We start from the raw sequence: 16,073 nt of genomic DNA, 5'->3' as shown, positions 1-16,073 counted from the left end.
ATTGTATCAATGGCTCCAAGGTGCCTCATTGACGGAAGTTGTCAGTTCCCGTCAACGACCAGCGATCAAGATTGTAGCAGGTAGCAACAGTGTAACGAGTAATAGCAGCGGCAAGGAATAGCAGTAGTGACAGCAGTAGCAAGTAGCAACTGTAGCAAGCGACAGAGTAGCAACAGTAGCAGCAGAGCAAGACAAGTAACAACAGCGGTAAAACAAACTCGTAGGCAATGGGTCGGTGATTTGTTTGGATGATATTCATCATGCAACAGTTATAACACGGAGAAATATGTGGCTAGCTCCCGTTCATCAATGTGATGTAGGCATGCATTCCGTGTGTCATCATACGTGCTTAGGGAAAAGAACTTGCATGGCATCTATTGTCCATCCCTCCCGTGGCAGCGGGGTCCAAAAGGAAACTACGGGATATTAAGGTTCTCCTTTTAATAAAAAACCGGACCAACGCATTAGCACTTGGAGAACACATGAACTCCTCAAACTATGGCCATCACCGGGAGTGGTTCCGGTTATTGTCACTCCGGGGTTGCCAGATCATAACACATAGTAGGTAACTACAACTTGCAAGATCGGATCTAAAACACACATATATTGGTGACAACATAATAATTTCAGATCTGAAATCATGGCACTCGGGCCCTAGTGACAAGCATGAAGCATGGCAAAGTAGTAGTAACATCAATCTCAGAACATAGTGGATACTAGGGATCAATCCCCATCAAAACTAACTCGATTACATGATAGATCTCATCCTACTCATCACCGCTCAGCGAGCCTACGAATAGATTACTCACGAACGATGAAGAGCTTCATGGAATTGGAGAAGGAAGAAGGTTGATGATGACGATGGCGACGATTTCCCCTCTCCGGAGCCCAAGACGGACTCCAGATCTGCCCTCCAGATGAAGAACAGGTTGTGGCGGCGCCTACGTATCGTAAACGCGATGAAATCTTCTCTTTTTATTTTTTCTGGGACGAAAGTGAACTTATAGAGCTGAGGTTGGGGGCGGCAGAGCCGTGTGGGCCCCACAAGCTTGCCCACCGCCACCAGGGGGTGGCGGAGGCAGGCTTGTGGCCTACTGGCCCACCCCCTCAGGTGGATCTTGGCGCACATATTTTTCATATTTTCCAAAAATGCTCCCCGTAAATTTTCAGGACGTTTGGAGAACTTTGATTTCTGCACAAAAACAACACCAAGGCAATTCTGCTGAAAACAGCGTCAGTCTAGGTTAGTTCCATTCAAATCATGCAAATTAGCGTCCAAAACAAGGGCAAAAGAGTTTGGAAAAGTAGATACGATGGAGATGTATCAATACTCATGTTGAGCCGGTGGGTATTGATGACACGACCATGGAAACAAGTCTGAAGGCCAATCCTAACCCGCCTAGTCCTCCGAGAACAACCAAAGACGCCATGCGTGACGATGAGAGGGTTGTCATCACTTGGATGAGTTATACAACATGTGTCTTTACTGTGTTGGCCAAGCACACTGCCAAAGATGCAGCGCCTGAACTGGAGAAAGGGAAAGCTAAGCTTGAGCTTCCCAATATTGAAAACTTAGTTTCAAAAAACTGCATTCTTGATATCTAAGCCGCCTCCCCACAAGTCGGGATATGGAGGCTAGCCTAGTTGGTAAGATGTAGAGAAGATATGAGGTATGCTGAACTCAATCTTGTATTCCATATACTCATACGTAGCCCCAAGGGCCGGGTCATCTTCGTGAAGATGACTTGGGTCTTGATGAAATAAAATTTTGAAGAAGCAACCTCTAGCCCCCAAGGGCCGAGTCATCTTCTCGAAGATGAATCGGGTCTTCATGAAATAAAATTTTGAAGAAGCGACATGTAGCCCCCAAGGGCCGAGTGATCTTCTTGAAGATGAGTCGGGTCTTTACCATAGTTAGTTGTGAGATTTGAACCTATAGCCCCCCAAGGGCCGGGTCATGATGAGAATAATGAGCCGGGTCTTTTCATTATGTATTGTAAAAGTTCAGCCTATAGCCCCCAAGGGTCAGGTCAAGATGAGAATAATGAGTCGGGTATTTACATTATGTATTGTAAAAGTTAAGCCTGTAGCCCCCAAGGCCGGGTCATCTTCTTGAAGATGAGTTGGGTCTGTCATGTAGTATATATTGCATAAAACTGACATGCATTAGCTCCAAGTGTCAAGTATATTGCTTGCAATCTGCTTGAGACTTGATAACAATCTTCTTTGCAGCCTCAAAAATCATGTATACACCATGTTGGCGGCTCAGATTTTGACTAATATCCACATGGTCATTTTATTGTGTAAGATACTTTGAACCAGGCCGACATAGACTTAGGCAGCACGAGGAAGAATCTCACATAGCAACAAGACGCCCGAGCTCAAGCTGAGGAGAAACTACGGATCTCCTTTGAAGAAATTGAAAAAATCAAAGTTGAGTTCACAGCATATAAAGAATCTTCCGAAACTGACAGAGCCGCCTTGGTTAAATACCTACTGAATATCTGGGAGCTATGTAATATTTTTAATAATTGAATTGAGCAAGTTGCAAATGAGACATAACTCAAATTGGAATAGGGGGTGCATAGTTTTGTGAAAAGGATTTTTACATAGTTTGAAAAGGAATTGAAATAGGACCCACTCACCACTTGCAAGCGCACTTCACACACAAACTCTCACATAGCACTTCAACAACATGATGCAACAAAATGATATGATGATTAAGATACCATGATGCAAGATGTCATGAAGCAAAACTTATTATTACTCAACCACATATGACATAGTTGGAAGGTTCAACATGGGATATTACAAAGATGCATAGGAAATGCACTTCGGCTGTTACAAGAAAGGAACCATTACTTGGCCTCGCCTTTTAGCGACAAAGTAAAAAAGCTTAAGAATGTAATAGTAGCGTATCTTTTGATCATCTGTAAACAAGGCAGCAATATCATTCAGCTTCATGAGGTGTTCGACAACAGTTTCATTTTCATAGCCATGGAAAGGATAAGATTCTACTATTGGAATTAATTCAGGGTCTATAGAGAATTCATAGTCCATATCAGTGGCAAATATAGGAGAAGTGGCAAATTTAGGATCCTGTTTCATTTTCTCCATCATAGAATTTTCTTTTAGTTTGCATAGTAGTTTCTTCAAATCATCTCTATCTTCACAAGAAAGAAAGTCCCTAGCTACTTCCCCATCCATAACATAACCTTCAGGTACTAACGTCCCAAGAAAGTGTGTCCGGCCAGATTTTACCAAGCGTGTTGGGTACTGTGGTGCACCCCCTGCAGGGATGAAAATTAACTATTCGGATAGCCGTGTCCACGGTTACATGATGATTTGGAGTCGTGCCCCGATCTTATACAACTACAATTGTTACTTAACTAGAATGTTTGCTCTGGGATTGCTTCCTCGTAGGGATTCGAGGAAGAATCTCTGGGCATGACCTTTGTTAATATTGCTGCAACAATGTGAATATTTAAATGTGTTACTTTCTCTACACTCGTCTATTGCTGCAAAACGCTGAAGTGCTAGTCCCCTCTCTCTATTCTTGCATTGCTGTAGTCAGTCCACATATAACCCCTATCCTTTGATACTGATGCATATTTAGTATAGTTCTGATGTGAGCCTTGCGAGCACTTTGGATGAGTACTCACCGTTGTTTTGCTCCCCCTTTTCCGCTTGATACAATTGTGGCGGCTAGATGATGGAGCCCAGGAGATGGCGTATCCCATCGACGACGTCTGCTACACTGACGATGGCTACTACTACTGGAGGCCACTGAAGACCAGGAGTAGTTTAGGAGGTTTCCATGCAGGAGGCCTCGCCTCGTTCGATCGTTGTATCTTTAGTGCTAGCCTTATCTAAGGCATTGTCATGTTTTATGTGTACTCAGATATTTATTGCTTCCGCTGACTCATGTGTTTATCGAGCTTCTGTATTCTAGCCCTTGAGGCCCCTCGCTTGTAATATGAAGATTATATGTTTTATCTATGTGTAGAGTTGTGTAGTGATATCTTAACGTGAGTCCTTGAGCTTGGTCGTACGTGTTGGAAATATGCCCTAGAGGCAATGATAAATAGTTATTATTATATTTTGTGTTTAAAGATAATCGTTTATTATCCATGCTATAATTATATTGAATGAAAGTAGATACATGTGTGGATACATAGACACAACAATGTCCCTAGCAAGCCTCTAGTTGTCTAGCCAGTTGATCAAGGATAGTCAATGTTTTCTGACTATGTGCAAAGTGTTGTTGCTTGATAACTAGATCACATCATTAGGAGAATCATGTGACGGACTAGACCCAAACTATGAACGTAGCATATTGATTGTGTCGTTTTATTGCTATAGTTTTCTGCGTGTCAAGTATTTGTTCCTATGACCATGAGATCATATAACTCACTCGCACCGGAGGAATACCTTGTGTGTATCAAACATCACAACGTAATTGGCTGACTATAAAGGTGCTCTACAGGTATCTCCCAAGGTGTCCGTTGAGTTAGTATGGATCAAGACTCGGATTTGTCACTCCGTGTGACGGAGAGGTATCTCGGGGCCCACTCGATAATACAACATCACACACAAGCCTTGCAAGCAATGTGACTAAGTGTAAGTCACGGGATCTTGTATTACAGAACGAATAAAGAGATTTGTCGGTAACGAGATTGAAATAGGTATGCGGATACCGACGATCGAATCTCGGGCAAGGAACATACTGAAGGACAAAGTGAACGACATACGGGATTATATGAATCCTTGACACTGAGGTTCAACCGATAAGATCTTCGGAGAATATGTAGGATCCAATATGGGCATCCAGGTCCCGCTATTGGATATTGACCGAGGAGTACCTCGGGGCATGTCTACATTGTTCTCGAACCCGCAGGGCCTGCACACTTAAGGTTCAGAGATGTTTTAGTATAGTTGAGTTATATGTGTGGTTACCGAATATTGTTTGGAGTCCCGGATGAGATCATGGACATCACGAGGGTTTACGGAATGGTCCGGAGACGAAGATTGATATATAGGATGACTTCATTTGGTTACCGGAAGGTATTCGGGCATTACCGGGATTGTACCGGGAGTGACGACTGAGTTCCGGATGTTCACCGGGAGGGGGGCAACCCACCCGGGGGAAGCCCAAAGGCCCTAGGGGTGGCGCACCAGCCCTTAGTGGGCTGGTGGGACAGCCCAAAGGAACCTATGCGCCAAGAAAGAAAAAACAAAGAAAACAAAAAAAAGGTGGGAAGGAAGAGAAGGACTCCACTTTCCAATCCTAGTTGGACTAGGATTGGAGTAGGACTACTCCTCCTCCCTAGCCGACGCACCCTTAAGGGCTTGGCCCTCAAGGAAAGCCTCATCCCCATCCCTCCTATATATAGTGGTGATTTAGGGCTGATTTGAGACAACTTTTGCCACGTGCAACTCATATCTAGACACCATAGTTTTACCTCTAGATCGTATTTTTGCGGAGCTCGGGCGGAACCCTACAGGAGTAGATCCTTCACCACCACCGAGCGCCGTCACGCTACCGAATAACTCATCTACTTCTTCGTCTTGCTTGCTGGATCAAGAAGGCCGAGATCATGGTCGAGCTGTACGTGTGCTGAACGCGGAGGTGCCGTCCGTTCGGCACTAGATCGAAACGGATCATGGGATGGATCACGGGACGGTTCGCAGGGGCGGATCAAGGGACGTGAGGATGTTCCACTAGATCAACCGCGTTTCTTAACGCTTCCTGTTGTGCGATCTACAAGGGTAGGTAGATCCAAATCTCCTCTCGTAGATGGACATCACCATGATAGGTCTTCGTGTGCGTAGGAAAATTTTTGTTTCCCATGCGACGTTCCCCAACAGTGGCATCATGAGCTAGGTTCATGCGTAGATGTTATCTCGAGTAGAACACAAAGGGTTTTGTGGACGGTGATGTTCGATTTGTTGCCCTCCTTAGTCTTTTCTCGATTCTGCGGTATTGTTGGATTCAAGCGGCCCAGACCGACATTATTCGTACGCTTACGAAAGACTGGTTTCATCGATTGACATGCAACCTCGTTGCATAAAGATGACTGGCGGGTGTCGGTTTCTTCAACTTTAGTTGAATTGGTTTTGACCGAGGCGGTCCTTGGAGAGGTTAAATAGCAATTTGCACATCTCCGTTGTGGTTTTTGCGTAAGTAAGATGCGATCTACTAGATACCCATAGCAGCCACGTAAAACATGCAACAACAATTAGAGGACGTCTAACTTGTTTTTGCAGGGTATGCTTGTGATATGATATGGCCAATGACGTGATGTGATATATTGGACGTATGAGATGATCATGTTGTAATAGTTAATATCGACTTGCACGTCGATGGTACGGCAACATGCATGAGCCATAGCGTTGTCTTTAAACTAACGTTTGTGTTTGCAGATGCGTTTACTATATTGCTAGGACGTAGCTTTAGCAGTAATAGCATAAGTAGCACGACAACCCAGATGGCGACACGTTGATGGAGATCATGGTGTGGCACCGGTGACAAGAAGATCGTGCCGGTGCTTTGGGGATGGAGATCAAGAAGCACATGATGATGGCCATATCATGTCACTTATGAATTGTATGGGATGTTAATCCTTTTATGCACCTTATTTTGCTCAGAACGATGGTAGCATTATGAGGTGATCTCTCACTAAAATTTCAAGACGAAATTGCGTTCTCCCCGACTGTGCACGGTAGCTACAGTTCGTCGTTTCGAGATACCACGTGATGATCGGGTGTGAAATACTCAACGTTCACATACAACGGGTGCAAAATAGTTGCACACGCGGAACACTCGGGTTAAGCTTGATGAGCCCAGCATGTGCAGACATGGCCTCGGAACACATGAGACCGGAAGGTCGAGCATGAATCGTATAGTTGATATGATTAGCATAGAGATGCTTACCACTTAAACTACTCTCAACTCACGTGATGATCGGACTTGAGTTAGTGAATTTGGATCATGTACCACTAAAATGACTAGAGAGATGTACTTTTTGAGTGGGAGTTTAGCAAGTAATTTGATTAGTTAAACTCTAATTATCTTGAACATAGTCTAAGTCCACTTTGAAAATATGTGTGTTGTAGATCAATGGCTCACGCGACAGTCACCCTGAATTTTAATACATTCCTAGAGAAATCTAAGTTGAAAGATGATGGAAGCAACTTTGTAGAAAGGGCTCGTAATATTAAGTTGCTCCTGCAAGCTGGGAAGAAGGATTATGTCCTTAATGCTGCGCTAGGAGATGAACCACCCGCTAAGGCTGACCAAGATGTTAAGAACGCTTGGTTAACCCATAAGGAGGACTACTCAGTAGTTCAATGTACAGTCTTGTATGGCTTAGAGCCGGGACTCCAACGTCTCTTTGAGCATCATGGAGCATTTGAGATGTTCCAGGAGTTGAAGTTCATCTTTCAGAAGAACGCCCGGATCGAGAGGTATGAGACCTCCGATAAATTCTATGCTTGCAAGATGGAGGAGAATTCGTCTGTCAGTGAACATGTGCTCAAAATGTCTGGGTACTCAAACAGTCTAGCTGAGCTGGGATTGAACTCCCGCAAGAGGCTATCACTAACAGAATTCTTCAATCACTGCCACCAAACTACAAGAGCTTTGTGTTGAACTATAACATGCAAGGGATGAACAAGTCACCCGACGAGTTATTCGCGATGCTGAAAGTCGCAGAGTCAGAACTCCGTAAAGAGCATCAAGTGTTGATGGTGAATAAGACCACTAGTTTCAAGAGAAACAACAAATGAAAGAAGGGTAATTCCAAGAAGAGCGGCAAGCCTGTTGCCAATCCGACGAAGAAACCCAAAGCTGGACCTAAGCCTAAAACGGAGTGTTATTATTGCAAGGGTATGGTGTGACAACCCGAGACCGACGCCCCAGAAGATTCCCTTTTATTTCGTTTTCGTCGTGTGGCTTATTTTATTTATTGCACCATCATCACATCATGCGCATCATCCGCATTGCATCGGCATCCCGTTGCCGCCAGTTTTCAAAACGTGCATCCGTTATTAGTTGTTGGTTCTCTCCGCGTTCGTCGTCGCCCGTTTTGAGCCCGACCACACTCGCACGCGCCCGCGACATCGTTAAAATATTTGGTTTTAACAGTGTGTATAAAACTTCCTCTGATTGGGTTGAAACTTGGCATGCAGTCATATTCAGACGTAGGTAGGCCGCCTGCCAAATTTTGTCGCAATCGGAGTCCGTCTGGTACCCGAACGGTCGACCGTAGCGGCACCATCCTCGGACTATCGTTGGATGTTTTCGGGGTTTAAAAATCGTGTTGCCGCGCTATTTCCCTCTCACCTCCGCCTAGCCACTCTACACAGCCACCTAGACATCCCTGCGTCCGTGTTCGTTTGATCGCGATCACGTGGTCGAAAACTGATCCTGATTCGGATAAACCTAGCCCCTACGTCCATAAATAGGCAGCCACTCTCTCTCTCCCTTGAAATTCGTGCCCACCTAACCCTAGCTGCCACCCCAGCTCATCTCTCTCTCCTCTCAGCCGCGGCCCGCTCCGGCCCACAGCAGGCCCTCCCGGGCCCATCTAGCCGCCGACAGCCCTGTTGCTTCCCCGAGCGCCCGAGGGGAGGAACCCCCGGGCAGCTCGCTCCCTCCTCCCGCAGCCCTGCCCGAGCAGCAGCCCGAGCAGCCGCCGCCGCCCGACGTCGTGCCCTCCGGTCGCCGCCCCGCCGGATCCCGACAAGCCCTGACCGCCCCCTCGAAGGAGGCCGCCAGCGCAGCCCCTTCGCCAGCGCCCAGGTGGCCAGGCGCCGCCTTCCCCCTTCCCCTCGCGAGAGATCTGGATTGGGATCCAGATCCGTTGCCCCACCAGCGCCAGGCGCGCCCCAGGCCCAGCGCCTCATCGGCCCCAGCTCCAACCACCTTGTCGCCCCGGCCGAGCTCGAACTCGTCCAACTGCCCCGCTTCGGCCTCCTCTTCGCATGGGCCAGGCCCACGAAGGTGAGCCTCCCAAGCCCCTCTATTCCTCGGCACCGGTGTTGTTTAAATAAATGTCGCATGCCCTGTTGAGCCCATTAGACAACTCGGACAGTTTAGTTTATTTAGGTTTTCGGATTTGTTTTATTTCAGGATTTTGCTAAATATTAAAACGCCCGTAACTTTTATCTCGTGTATCGGATCGGAACGATTTATATATGAAACTTGTGTAGTTTTCCGTGTAGATTAATATTTTGCAACATACGTGCATGTTTGAAGTGGTTTGACCCGTTGTTTTCCTAGAAATGTGTGATGTCCTAATAGGTTGCTTATCCCGTAACTATTTTTACGCGTGTCCGGATTGTTCCAATCCTATAGATAAAATGCTCATGTTATTAGGGACCTTTTGCCATGTATTTTAGAGTAGTTGTTTGCATTTTTGCATGTAGGTTCCGTCGCTTGTTTATTATATTGTGTTTAGGACATATTCTCGCATACACGTGTGGCGATATTTTTATCTTGCAACCCCACATGTTATATATGTTTTCGGGGTAGAAAAATCCATAGAATTTAACTGTGCATTTAGTTTTAGCTTTTGAGCAAGTTAGTGCACATGATATTTTGTCATGTTCCCCTTTTGTTTATTTTGTGGGGTTTAATCCGTGCATGATACGTAGGAGTTCTCAACTAGAGATATGCCCTTGGATGTGTAGGGTAGCCTCTGGTAATTTCGGTTGCAATAGAAATCCATGTTTAGGTGTTGTTTGCTTGTTCTCAACATGCTAGAAAATAGTGTTGATTTAGAGATGCTGAAATATTTCTAAGCCTGAAATCTGTTATATTTTGTTGTTATCTTTCCGTGAGTTTATCTGGTGATCTATAGCTCTTTTGAGGTTTGTGCAATAGAGTTACTTGTAGGCCTTAAGGTTCTCTAGCATGCTGTGAATTTTCATGCCATTTGGAGCCCTGTAGCATATAGTTTTGCTGCTGCCAATATGCCTTCAGATCGAAACTGCACTGTCATAAACTGATATTTTCACTAAGTCTGAAACTGTGTGTGAGATGCCATTTTGAGAGTTCTTTCCCTAGTGATCCATGCTTCCATGCTAGATGTTATTAGTAGTATGTGGTAGTGAATCTTACCCTCTATCGTTTCATGCCTTGGTTGAGCATTTTGGATTTGTGTAGCTAGTTGTTCGAGGGTGTAGAAAATGCTATGTGTCTAATTTTGGCGGATTAGGACTATTTCTTGTTTAGCTTGTAGTTGTTGAACCGTTGCTCCGTTTTGATCGTGCCCTATATGAAACTTGCTTAGAATATCGTGTAGTTTAATATTATCTTGCTGGTTGTATGTTTTGAAATGCTTGTGACTGTCGTTGCACACATATTGCATTCATGCCATCATATCTTGCGGTGTTCGTATCTTTTGAACCGTAGCTCCGTTGGAGATGTTCTCTATGTGTAAATTGATTGAAACGACACGTAAAATCACGTGAACCTATTTATTTTGCTGTTTAACAAATATTTAAACGTGTTAGTTCACATCTGGACAGATTTATAAATTGACGTATGAGGTCATCTCGGAGATGATATATGTCGTTTTCCAACCTCATTTAAAATGCCTAGATATGTAGATTAATTACGCTTCACCTATTGCCATGTTTAACCACATTTAATATTGCCATGTACCTAATCGGGATAGAACTAAATAATTCGTATGTGTAGTGTTTGATTGTTGTGAATTGACATGCCATGTCTTGCATATATTCAACTGATCATGCTGATGGGGAACATCGCATGGGAAACAAAAAAAATCCTACGCGCACGAAGACCTATCATGGTGATGTCCATCTACGAGAGGGGATTTCCGATCTACGTACCCTTGTAGATCGCACAGCAGGAAGCGTTAAGAAACGCAGTTGATGTAGTGGAACATCCTCACGTCCCTCGATCCGCCCCATGAACCGTCCCATGAACCATCCCGCGATCCGTCCCACAATCCGCTCCGATCTAGTGCCGAACGGACGGCACCTCCGTGTTCAGCACACGTACAGCTCGACGATGATCTCCACCTTCTTGATCCAGCAAGAGAGATGGAGAGGTAGATGAGTTCTCCGGCAGCATGACGGCGCTCCGGAGGTTGGTGGTGATCTATCTCAGCAGGGCTCCGCCCGAGCTCCGCAGAAATACGATCTAGAGGAAAAACCGTGGAGGTATGTGGTCGGGCTGCCGTGGCAAAGTTGTCTCAAATCAGCCCTAATACCTCAGTATATATAGGAGGGAGGGGAGGGGCCTTGCCTTGAAGCTCAAGAGAGCCCCAAGGGGTCGGTCGAAGGGGGGGAGGAGGAATCCTCGTCCAATCGTAGTCCAACTAGGATTGGAAGGTGGAGTCCTTCCCGTCCTTCCCACTTCCCCTTTTTTTTCTTTTCTCTTTGATTTTCTTTATCTCCTGCGCAAGGGCCCTCTTGGGCTTGCCCACTGATTCTGTGACAGCATACCTTCGCCTGCAACGGCACTAGAAGAATGCTGCTAGCACTCTCCGGCAATCGAAACTAGAAGAATGTTGTTGACGACCCACCAACGTGTGGGATCGCATCAGTTTTCGAGGGTAGAGTATTCGACCTAAATTTTTTGGTACGCCTATAGGAGGTGAGAGGATACTCTCAAGTATTAGCAGTTGAATATGTCAGATTCAACCACACCTGAAAGATTAGTATCTGCAAGCAAAGTAGTAACAGCAAATTAGTATGATAACAACGGGGTCAGAAACGAACTGTTGACGGTAGACTATTCCTAACGATTGTATAAATGGCACCAAGCTGCCCGTTGACGGAAATTGTCTTTTCCCAACAACGTCGAGCGAATCAAGATTGTAGCAGGTAGCAACAGTGTAACGAGTAATAGCAGCGGCAAGGAACAACAGTAGTGACAGCAGTAGCAAGTAGCAACAGTAGCAAGCGAGAGTAGTAGCAACAGTAGCAGCAGATCAAGACAAGTAACAGCAGCAGAGCAAGACAAGTAACAGCAGCAGAGCAAGACAAGTAACAGCAGCAGAGCAAGACAAGTAAGAGCAGCAGAGCAAGACAAGTAACAGCAGCAGAGCAAAACAAGTAACAGCAGTAGTAGGACAATGGGTCGGTGATTTGTTTGGATGATATTCATCATGCAACAGTTATAACCCGGAGAGATATGTGGCAAGCTCCCATTCGTCAATGTGATGTAGGCATGCATTCCGTGTGTTGTCATACGTGCTTAGGGAAAAGAAGTTGCATGACATCTATTGTCCATCCCTCCCGTGGCAGCGGGGTCCAAAAGGAAACTACGGGATATTAAGGTTCTCCTTTTAATAAAGAACCGGACCAATGCATTAGCACTTGGTGAAGACATGAACTCCTCAAACTATGGTCATCACCGGGAGTGGTTCCGGTTATTGTCACTCCAGGGTTGCCGGATCATAACACATAGTAGGTAACTACAACTTGCAAGATCGGATCTAAAACACACATATATTGGTGACAACATAATAATTTCAGATCTGAAATCATGGCACTCGGGCCCTAGTGACAAGCATTAAGCACGGCAAAGTAGTAGCAACATCAATCTCAGAACATAGTGGATACTAGGGATCAATCCCCGTCAAAACTAACTCAATTACATGATAGATCTCATCCTAGTCATCACCGCCCAGCGAGCCTACGAATAGATTACTCACGAACGACAAAGAGCTTCATGGAATTGGAGAGGGAAGAAGGTTGATGATGACGATGGCGATGATTTCCCCTCTCCGGAGCCCAAAACGGACTCCAGATGTGCCCTCCAAATGAAGAACAGGTTGTGGCGGCGCCTCCGTATCGCAAACGCGACGAAATCTTCTCTCTTGATTTTTTCTGGGACGAAAGTGAACTTATAGAGCTAAGATTGGGGGCGGCAGAGCCACGTGGGCCCCACAAGCTTGCCATTCGCCACCAGGGGGTGGCGGTGGCAGGGCTTGTGGCCCACTGGCCCACCTCCTTTGGTGGATCTTTGTGCAGGTATTTTTCATATTTTCCAAAAATATTCTCCGTAAATTTTCAGGACATTCTGAGAACTTTCATTTCTCCAAAAAAATAACACCAAGGCAATTCTGCTCAAAACAGCGTCAGTCTAGGTTAGTTCCATTCAAATCATGCAAATTAGAGTCCAAAACAAGGGCAAAAGAGTTTGGAAAAGTAGATACGATGGAGACGTATCAACTCCCCCAAGCTTAAAACCTTGCTTATCCTCAAGCAACTCAGTTGACAAACTGAGAGAGAAAGAAAAACTTTGACAAACTCTGTTTGATCTTGTTGTTGCAACTATGTCTAACTCATAACCAGAATTTCAGCAAGATCACAAGTTAACCACATAAGCAAGTGACACAAAGGTCTCACGGTAAACTAATATCAATGGCATAATTAGCTAACGAGCAAATAATAATGAGTTTCAAGTACCAACACTTCAATCAAAACAAGCATGAAGCAATATGAATAGGTGGTATCTCGCTAGCTCTTTCTGAGACCGCAAAACATAAATGCAGAGCACTTTCAAAGATCAAGAGCTGACTAAACATTGTAATTCATAGCAACGAAGATCAAGTCATAGTCATACTCAATATCAATCAAAAGCAAAGCATAAAAATGATAGAGGTGCTCTCTAATTGGTGCTTATATAAGAAGAGGATGACTCAACAGGAAAATAAATAGATAGGCCCTTCGCAGAGGGAAGCATTAATTTGCAGGGGTGCCAGAGCTCAAGCTTTGAAAACAGAGATAATAATTTTGGGTGGCATGCTTTCATTGTCAACACAATGACCAAGAGTTCTCAATATCATCCATGCTACTCATGCTATAGGCGGTTCCCAAACAGAAAAGTAAAGTTTTAACTCCCCCACCACCAATCAATCACACTCCACGGCTAGCCAAATCCTCGGGTACCGTCCATACTAACATCAATCCAGGGGGAGTCTTGTTTTACAGTTCTGTTTTTGATTTAAGCGTGGAACTTGGCATTCCAATTCCCGACCCTTTCTCGTGAATGAAAGTGAATAAACACATGTCGAGGATAACACTCCTAGCATGGAAGATACCAATAGCCCCCTGTCACCACATGAGCGGTTCGGGCATGCAAAACAGATTATTTCTTGAAGGTTTAGAGAGTGGCACATGCAAATTTACTTGGAACGGCAGGTAGATACCGCAAAAAGGTTGGTATGGTGGACTCTCATGGAAAAACTTTTGGGTTTATGGAAGTGGATGCACAAGCAGTATTCCGCTTAGTACAAGTGAAGGCTAGCAAAAGACTGGGAAGCGACCAACTAGAGAGCGACAATAGTCATCAAGATGCAATGAGTTTGACTAACATTGAATGCAAGCATGAACAGGATATAAATCATCATGAACACGAACATCATAGAGGCTATGTTGATTTTGTTTCAACTTCATGCATGAACATGCGCCAAGTCAAACCACTTGAATCATTCAAAGGAGAATACCATCCTATCATACTACATCATAGTCATCTCAAAATCCATGTTGGCATTCAAGACAAACCATTATAAGCTCTCAGCTAGTTAAGCATGGCATCAGAAACTATGATCTCTAAGTTGTCATTGCAAACATGGTCTCTCACAACAAAGCTGAATTTGGGATGACAAGCTAGTCATATTTACAAAAACAAAATAGATAGAGTTCATACCAGCTTTTCAGTCTCAGTCACTTCATCATATATCATCATTATTGCCTTTCACTTGCACGACCGAACGATGTGAATAATAATAAGAGTGCTCGTGCATTCGACTAACCTGAATCTGCAGGCAAACACAAAGGAGAATACAAAGTAATATGGCTCTTTGAAAGCTAAACAGGTATGCATGCAAGAACCACTAAACATTGTAACCAATATCTTCTACCTTGACCCAAAGAAAAAGAAAACTATTTACATGGGAAAGCTCCCAATAAGAAAAAGAAGAAATAATAATCTTTTGGGGTTTTCTCAAAAGGACACAAAACAAGAAAACGAAAATAAACTAGCATGGATAATACAGTGGCAAAGTGTAAACACCGGCTAACAAAGTGAAAGCATAAGCATGAATGTAAAGTCGGTGAGAACACGTACTCCCCCAAGCTTAGGCTTTTGGCCTAGCTTGGTCTACTCCCATGGTGGGAAATCATCAGCTCCGGGATACTTCGGAGCAGACTATGGATGCCACTGCTGTGTGAGCTCCTGTGGCTCCCACTGATAAACTGGCGTTTGGTACTCGACTGGCGGCTCGGGCACGGGCGCCTGTGGTTGGGCCAAGCCCCAATATGCGTAGATGTATGAGGGCATAATAGTGTACCTGCCTGCATGAAGATCGGACAAAGAAGGAGCAGGCAAAGTAATAGTCTCTCGAGTACCCTGACTAAATACCAGGTTATAAATCATCTGTCTACTAGCATCTCTATCCAGAAAATCATGGCGAACCATGCTGTCATAATCCAGATATTTCTCGGGGAGAAGCATCTCTCCTTCCTCTCCCAGTCTAATGGGTGTATCAAAGTGTCTGGCAAGACGGGTAGCATAGATACCTCCATAGACGACACCCTTGGAACGGTTGGTGTTCAACCGCTGGGCCACTATAGCACCTAGGCTATAAGTCTTATCGTTATAAAGGCCTTCGCGCAAAACCGCAAGGTCTGGGGAACTAAGTGATCCAGCCTCCCAACAGCCAATCAAACATTTTCCCACAAATAGTGAGAAGTACTGAAGCACAGGAAAATGTATGCTAGCAGTTCTAGCGCGAGACACTCCTCTCTCCTCTCCAACAGCAATAGTACCAATGAAATCCTCCAAGTCCCGTGGACAAGGGTCACGGATATCCCCAACATAAGGTAATTTGCATACATTGCAAAAATCCTGTAGTGTCATGCACTAGGGAACATCGTATATCATGAACTCAACCATGGGAGGATTCTTCCTCAGATAAAAGTTGAAGTTTTGAACGAAAATATTGGTGAGGAGGAGATATTGTGAGAACTTATCTTCAACGAACGCAATAAGACATGCGTTCTCCACCAAGTAATAAAAGTCTTCATAA

Source organism: Hordeum vulgare, chromosome 4H, assembly GCF_904849725.1.
Source record: "Hordeum vulgare subsp. vulgare chromosome 4H, MorexV3_pseudomolecules_assembly, whole genome shotgun sequence".
NCBI classification, from domain to species: Eukaryota; Viridiplantae; Streptophyta; class Magnoliopsida; order Poales; family Poaceae; genus Hordeum; species Hordeum vulgare.
Note: the sequence above shows the minus strand (reverse complement) of the source record.